Here is an 8,470-nt window from a genome sequence, read left to right on the forward strand (position 1 = left end):
GTCTGGGGCTACAGCCATCCAAAGGCAAGACGACTCTGCATCCACCTTCAGTTTTCTAATTTCAAAATTAAAAAAATATAAAAAAATTATTTTTTATATTTTAGAAATATTGGTATGTTTAGTATAATCAAATATTTTTAAAATATATAACAATAATAATAATAATAATAGCAAAGATAATGATAGTTGTTATAGCGGCGAAACCAATGATGATAGCGGTGGTGGTGTGGTGCAGGCAACGACAATAATGATGACAACGAGGGGTGTCAATAATATGGTGAAGACAACAATGATTGCAGCAACAGTATGGGTGGCAATAGTAGAGAGATGATGCCAACAATATGCTGAATAAATGGCGAAGGAGGTAGGGTTGTTGTGGCAATGGTGATAGATGCCAATAATAATGGTGGAATAGTGATAATAAAAATATACGTTTAATTAATAAAGCTAAATAATAAAAAAAATAATTAGATGTTGACTTTACTCATCTTTGGAAGAGAGATTATTTCCTCTTCTTGATTTTTAAACCAATAATAGAATGTCCAAATTGAAAATTAATGTCATTAGTCCTGATCTATATCACTAAAAATACTTATAAGTAGAAAATCATTTGTTTTAGTGATTTCTAATCTAGCATTGAATAAGTTTAAAAATAAGTAGTTAAAATGATGTGAGACCTTATGTCGCTTAATATAAATATTAAAATTTATTAATTTTTGATATATATTTAAAAATAGGATGATCATTTAAAGATCAAGGATGATGTGCATGGAGGTGATAAGATTACCATATTTGGTTGCACCAGAGTAATTCTTCATGACAGTGATTCTAAATTATCCCCATTCCTCAAATCATCGCCTAATTCAGTGATTGGATATCCATCCTTCAGGTCGGAAATCCAAAATCACCACAAGGTAGAGATCTTGGGTTGAAAATTGAGAATAAAAATATCTCTCAGTTCAGCCGAAAAAATTGGTATATCGGTATACCATTAATATGGTATATCAATATTATATATTATATTATATTGATATTAATATATTATATTTATGATATATTATATTGTAATATTTTATTAATCATATTATTGTCATATTATTACTCATATAATAATTTTAAATCATAGTAGAAATATATTATTATACTTTATATTTATATAATAAAATTATTTAATATATTGCTTCTATCTTATTTAATCAAAATAATATTAATATTTAAAATAAGATAAAAGTGTAAAAAAACTCTATCCGTAGCAGAAACTCTAGACAGAGTATGAGAAAGGGATTGGAAGATACATTCGCCAGACCAAAAAGTTGCGAACTTGCGATGTGTTTTTTTGGAAACCATGGAAAAGAGTTATAACTCTTATTGATCTGATATTTTAAAATATTTAAAACAACTACATGTTGGAGATGAAAAAATTTATTTTTTTCTTGAATAAAACTGCAAGGAACCCAACCTGATTTTATTTAACTGATGTTTGTGAAAATGTACGAGAGGGGCCCTTGATTGGATGGCAACGTCGAAGACGAGACCTGGCAGCAATGGAGGCAGGTCCCTGGCTAGTGGCAGGGCAGCTCCTGGCGATGGAGTGTTGGCGGCCGAATTTCGTTCCGGGGGCCGAGCAGTTGAGGCGGGCGGTTGTGTGGCTTCGACTCCCGAGCTTGCCGACGGAATACTGGACAAAGGAGCTCATTTGGTACATTGCGGAGAAGGCGGGTCGGCCTCTGGCGCTGGATAAATTTACCGATCAAGGCCGGAAGCTGGGATTTGCCCGCGTCAAGATCGAGGTGGACGTGTGCGAGCCGCTCCGGCCGGGGACCTTCATCCAGGTAGGCCCTGATTCCCTCTGGCAGGCATTCCGATACGAGAACCTGCCTGGGTTCTGTTTCAGGTGTGCCAGGATCGGGCACGGAGAGGGCGCTTGCCCGTTTCCGTCCACAGCTCCGGTGGGGGCTGGTGTGCAGGGTGGCCCTCCTCCTCAGGAGCCGGGGGCGGAGTTGAAGGAGGGGGACCGCCTGGGAAGCCGGCTGCCCTTCGGCCCGTGGCTGTCCACCTCCAAGATGTGGCAGCCGAAGGGGAGCAAGTCGAAGGGGAAGCAGACCGCAGTCTCGGAAGGGGCTCTCTCGCCGGTCCGGGTGGCCTCCGGGTCGGGGTCGAGGTCCCCTTCAGCGGCGAATCCCTCTGCTGCGTCGCCCACGGACACGGAAGGGTGGCAAAAACCCTCTAAAGTGGCGAGGAGGAGGTCGCCGGAGAAGGAAGCGGTGGGTGGGGAGCTGATCACTGAGTCAACTCCACTTGACTCGGGGTCCGGGTTGAACTCGGCATCTGCTGCAGGCCGAGTGGCAACTGGGCGAGTTGAGGCGAGCGGGCCGGGTCCTGGGCCATCCGTGATCCTACCCAAACTTAGCACGGGCCAGGCTAGAATGGGCCAGACGAGCGACTCTGGGAGGGCCTGTGGACAGGGCCCAAGCCCTATGAAGCGGGCCCGCAGCCCGGCAAGGGCTTTCAGGGGACTGCAGGCGAGACGGAATTTGCCGTCTCAGATCCCGCGGTCCTCTTCTTCATCTTCCTTCGATGATCCGCAGCACCGACGGAGGGTGGAGGGCAGGAGGCACTTCAGGAGTGCTTCTTTGCCTCCGGCTAGGGCTCCGAGCCGGCCGGCGACAGGTGTCGTCCCAACGGGTGAGGGATCCGTGGTGCCAGTTCCGGTGGCCACTTCTCCGGCGTGCGATCCTGTGGTTGCGGTTCCGACTCCTCTGCAGCGGGTGGCAGTGGCAGGAGGCGGCGAGGGGACATCAGCTAGTATGGCCTTGGACGGCAAGGTGGTGGAGGGACTTCCGGTTCTGCCGATGCAGTGTGGGGAGACGCCACCGGACCTGCAAACTGGTGATTGGCCGGCGTCGGGTGTAGAGGAGGTGCTCTCGAGGTTGCCGGTGGAGCCAGCTCCTGGTGCTTCAACGAAGGTGGTGCTGAGAGGCCTCCCGGGTCAGTCTGATCAGGGCTCCAGCTCCCCCATCCAAGCTCACGGGAGGGTGGTGGAACTGTTACGGGCGGTGATTCAGGATGCTGGGGTGGAGTCTGGGGACTCATCCAAACATGGTGGGGGTAGCCCAAGTCAGGGGCATGCCTCATCCTCATCCCATAGTTTTTAAATGAGAATACTAGCTTGGAACTGTAGAGGGGCGTCCAAGCCGTCTTTCTTGACGTCGTTCAAGAGATTAGTTCAACTTCATTGCCCCGAGGTTTGTTTTATTTGTGAGACGCGAGTCTCTGGAGAAGGCTTATGCCGGGTGATGCGGAGGTTGGCCGTTGACTGGGAATCTTTTGTGATAGAGTCCCAGGGCTTGTCTGGTGGTATTGTGATGCTGTGGAGACGTGGAGTGGCCTCTATAGAGGCCTTTTGCAATTGCCCGCAGCAGGTTGTGATGGTCATCTCTGAACCGAATGAACCCCCATGGGTCCTGTGTGGGGTCTATGCCAGCACGGATTACCGCACTAGGAGACTTCTTTGGGGTGAGCTGTCTCGGTTGTTGTCCCAGGGGGTGCCGACGATGGTGGTGGGTGACTTCAACTGCATCCTTGCCCCCTCTGAGAAACGTGGAGGCAGAGTTTATTCGGATTCAGTGGACAGGAGGGAGTTTCGGGAGTTTATGAATGGGGCTGGCTTAGTGGATCTTGGGTTCACTGGGCCGCGCTTCACCTGGTGCAACAATCAGTCTGGTCGCTCGAGGGTGTGGGAGCGGCTTGATAGGGCCATCGCCTCCCCGGATTGGATTCAGCGGTTCCCTTCCTATCAGGTTAGTCATCTTGCTCGGATTGCCTCAGATCACTGTCCTATTCTGATTTCTACAGCTTCGAGCTCCAGCTACCACAGCCCTTTTCGTTTTGAGAAGCTGTGGTTGTCTTACCCCCAATCTTGGGGAATAGTCAGAGAGGCTTGGGGCATGCCAGTTCAGGGTGATGCCATGCAAAGGGTGTCGCGGAGGCTGGAGCTCACCAAGCGTCGTCTTCGAAGATGGAACCGGGAGGTAGTGGGTAACATATTCCGGAGACTAGAGGAGGTGGAGGGCAGGATTGCAGATCTTCAGGGGAGGGAGGACTGTGGTGGGGAGTTGGAGGAGGGTGAGATGTCGGATTTGCGACGCTACTTGGCATCCCATCATTCCTTGCTACATCAACAGGAGACAATTTGGAGGCAGAAGTCGAGGGTCCAGTGGGTCAAGGAGGGGGATCGGAACACTAGCTTTTTCCATCGATCGACGGTCATCAGGAGGCAAAGGAATATGATTCGATCGTTGAGGATTGGGACGGGCCAGTGGGTGGTGGATAGGGGTGGCAACCGGGTCGGGTTGGACATAAACGGGTCGGGTCATATATAGGTCGGGTCAGAAAATCATAAACCTGAACCCGACCTGTTTATTAAACAGGTCAGAAATCCCGTTTAACCTGTTTAGTCTAACCCATGCTGACCCGACCTGTTTAACCTGTTTATCCAACCCGACCCGACCTGTTTAACCTGTTTGTCTAAAGCTATCGGTAATTAAGAAAATAAGTTAAAAAAAATGATTGCTCAGCGATCACTAAAGCTGAAAATAACTGACCCGACCTGTTTGTCTAATTGAAAATGTGAAGGCAGTTTAAGCTTGGCAACACATAAATCTCTAGTCAAAGAACTGGAACACAGTAGAGCATATTCAATGCTCTTATGAGCTGGTTTTCATTCTGCCAAGGTGTACATTGTATAACAATACATTCTCCATCTGAATCATTTTTGGTAATCGCTGCCAAAAGAAATTAAGAGAGAATCGCCTGTGAATCTCAATTAACAGTACAGTCTCGAACCTAATTTATTTGAATTGAAGAAATGGCAGATGACACTTCTTTGGCTCTTGGGTCACCATTTTCCAGTGACACACCTTTAGGATCTTCTCTAACAAGCAGGGGCAAAACACCGACTGAGCTCCAAGATTTGATTACAGCATTGTTGGCTTCTCCCAATATAATAGCAAAAACTGCATCATAACCACCTGCTCCAGGGACTCCTGCTAATAGAACTCCTTCCATATTCATAGTGGCATCCAAAAGCTGAGTTTGTGATTCTGGCTCTATCTGCAAAGTTAGCAGGGAAAAAAGACTAATAAGCTGAGTTCACCATGCAAGGCAAGTTGAAAAATCCAATGACAACTGCATCATACACAGTGAGAGTTTTAACACCAGCATGTGTGATATATCCCAATTTAACATCCTTTTAAACAAGTGCAGGCCGCATATCACATATGCCAATCACTAAAAATTCCACCCAACAACAAAATTTACTGTATCAGTAACCTCTCTTCCTTCTCATCTTTGTTCCTTGCTGCCTGAAATCTTGAGCCTGCAAATGAAGGATAAAGCAAATTCCCAAATTAAAAAAGCTTGGTGCTGCCATTTAGCAAAACAAGCATATTAGAACTAAACCCAGTGTAGGGGGTACACATGTAAAGTATTAAGCCATAAATTTGGGGTTGCTTACATCCTATTATGTCATGTTTTCCTATCCATGGTCAAATCCTCTGATATAGAATCTCTGATACACCGCGTGAATCCAAGTATTCATTGGTATCATCAACCTTTAATTAAACCTTCATCCTGAATTCGGATGAAAACACCTGGAGAAATTTTCTCACTTCCTTTACTTATGCAATTACTAAATAACGTCTTAAATGCTATAGAGACAAAGTGTCCACTGATCTCCCAGTGACTTTGTGTTAGTGAACTTGCAAAGTATATAAACATAAGAAAATGAATAATGGAAAAGGATAGGAATATAAAGAATTACCTTTGTCACCCAGGTTATTGTTTTCCTTGTTCCCATTTCTTTCCTGTAATCTTGCTATCATGCAACCAGGAAACAAATGCAATCCTTTCTAGTCAGGATCTCTCACAGCTAAATTAGTCAGCAGGAAAATGCATTTGATAAGCCATCCACCTATCTCTCTTGCAAACACCCAGTCATTAACATCTAACAGTTCCCAATTGTTTTCAGCATATAAAAAAATTCACCAGAAGTGCACATACAATAAGAAATTGTCGGTATGACAGGAATGATACAGGTTAAAACTTAATGTGCGAACATACAGGCCAGTCTGGGTCAATCACAAGCATTTATAATTGGATAACATAAGCAAAAGCCACAGAGTAAAAAAAAATGCCACAGAGTACGACATGTTTCAATGCTGTTTGGAAGGGAAATGGAAAGAAAATAAGTTAAACAAATGCCACAGAGTAAGGCAAAAGCCACAGAGCCACCCAATGTCAGAAGCACTGGAACATACACAAGCTACCCACGAGTCAAATCAATATCAATGTGGGTGCCCCGTGTTCCTCATTTCCAAAAGAAAAACAAAACGACATGTTTCAATGCTTCTCTGCTATCATCCTGTTTCAATGTCAGTAGATACTTCTAAGTGATTGCAATTGCTTCTCTGCTATCATCCTGTTAAAAAGAAACACAGAGTACGACATGTTTCAATGCTGTTTGGTAGAACTTAGTAGAGGTCAACTTAGTAGAACACATTGATATGGCCCCTTGAGATTGTGATAAGATCATCTGTCCTATGTCACGGTTCTTTCTGCAATTCTCTAAATGACGTTTTAGATTTCCGGTCCCAACCTTACCACCAAATGAATATTCTGCACCACATTTTATACACTTGCATTTTGCAGTTGCTTCATTTATATGAAAATATTGATAAACAGAAGAGGTCAACTTTCTTTTACGTTTGCCAAGTGTGGAGTCACGTACAACTGTATTAAAACCTAAAGGCGTCGATTCATTTGCCATATCATAAACACTCTCTGACTCCATCTATATCATATAATTTAAAAATTATATCAGAATACCAATTTAGAAAGAAAATAATTTGAAAAGAGAACGGAAACAACTGTAAATGCATTTACTTTTGCTGAGTCAGATTTATCAATATAATCTCTAAAACTTAGATATTCAACTGCTTCTACTTTCCAACAACTGTAAATGCACTGCAAAAAAACAAAATAATAATGTTAAAAATATGAATCTTCAGAAACTATTATCAAAGTTAAGCAATAACAGTTAGAAAGTCTGTGATCTTTAAATAGACATCATTAGTGATACTTGCTTCTGCAGTTAGATCCTCAAATATGTAAATCCCACCCTGTGTTGAAGTATACAAAATTACAAATCAACAAAAGGCAAGTTATTAAAGCAGAAGGAAGCATAACATATGAAGACAGTGAACTTATTATAACCAATGATTTTAAGGCCAAAGAAAGCCCCTCTTACAGTCTTACTAAGAGGATCAACGCTTTAAGCATAAATCTTACCATTATTTTTCCAAAAAAATGACACTCTCATTCTAAAAAAGCTACAGTATTTTGTATAACATGACGGCATGCATCTTGGGGTTTTACCAGCATTCAAAAAAATACCACTTACAAATAATTATTCTTGTGCAGAATCTATGTAGAATCTTCCACAAGAACTACTACTCTGTCTCTACTAGACTGTTTATACCAAAAAGCATTCGCAACTCAAACTGTAAACGAAAAAAAAAATAAAAAAATAAATGAAGAAAACAGAGCCAAAATTTTAGACCCCATAGAGAATAGAAGAAGCTAGCCTAGGATAAACCCCACAGAGAATAGAAGAAGGGAGGAACCGAAAAAAGATCACCCCAGCCGAAAGAAAAAAAGGTGGATCATTTTTACCTCGGTAGAGCAGAGGATCCGACCTCTTTAGGAGCAGTCGAGCAGAGATTCAACCTTGGTTCCCAGGACCCGTCGAGCCGCCGCGGTCACCGTCGATGGGGAGGCCGAAGTTGTCGGCACGGGGGAGGAGAGGGCGGAGGTGGAGGTCCGGAGGAGAGGACTCGGGAGGCGAAGAATCCGGAGGAGAGGAGAGGGGAGAGACTCGAGAGAGACTGAGGGAGGGAATAGACTATAGAGCTCGGGCGGGGCACAAACCCTAACCCTAAGTCCCTAACTAAGGAGAAGTCGCGGACGGTGGAGTGTGGTCCTCGAGCCGCCGCGGTGGCCGTCGATGGAGAGGCCGAACTTATCCACACGGAGGAGGAGAGGGCGGAGGCGGTGGTCTGGAGGAGAGAGCTTGGGAGGCGAAGAATCGGGAGGAGAGGCGACGGCGGACGGCAGCACAAACCCTAAATCCCTAAGGCCACGAACTCACGATTCACGGAATCACGAAGTCGAGAAGTCTCAACTCTCAAGTCACGGGCGGTGGACGGGTTAAACCTTAAACGGGTCGCGCTGAAAAGCCTGAAATTGGGCCGACGCGGGAAGTTGGGCCGTTGGGCTGAATAGCTGATGCAAATAAAACGGGTTAAACGGGTCGGATACGGGTCAGACATTTAAAACCCGTATCTGACCCAATTAATAAACGGGTCAGACATTTAAAACCCGTATCCGACCCGAACCCGTTTAGACCAAACCC

General features: G+C 44.7%; 1 long non-coding RNA gene across 3 annotated transcripts; it reads right to left on the reverse strand.

Moving 5' to 3' along the window:
* Window positions 1-4,677: 4,677 nt before the first annotated feature.
* On the reverse strand, window positions 4,678-8,470 carry LOC103700441. 3 transcript variants are annotated; one of them, XR_005508459.1, is made up of 6 exons: window positions 7,732-8,469; window positions 6,943-7,023; window positions 5,822-6,850; window positions 5,516-5,651; window positions 5,199-5,377; window positions 4,678-5,112 (listed from the first exon to the last, which is right to left on the reverse strand). It is a non-coding gene; the product is annotated as an uncharacterized LOC103700441 (long non-coding RNA). The 3 variants fall into 3 exon arrangements; XR_005508458.1 differs by having other exon boundaries at window positions 5,822-7,023; window positions 7,732-8,470; XR_005508460.1 differs by lacking the exon at window positions 6,943-7,023 and having other exon boundaries at window positions 5,822-5,971; window positions 7,732-8,466.

The sequence above is a fragment of the Phoenix dactylifera genome, unplaced genomic scaffold (assembly GCF_009389715.1).
Source record: "Phoenix dactylifera cultivar Barhee BC4 unplaced genomic scaffold, palm_55x_up_171113_PBpolish2nd_filt_p 000510F, whole genome shotgun sequence".
Classification (NCBI taxonomy): Eukaryota; Viridiplantae; Streptophyta; class Magnoliopsida; order Arecales; family Arecaceae; genus Phoenix; species Phoenix dactylifera.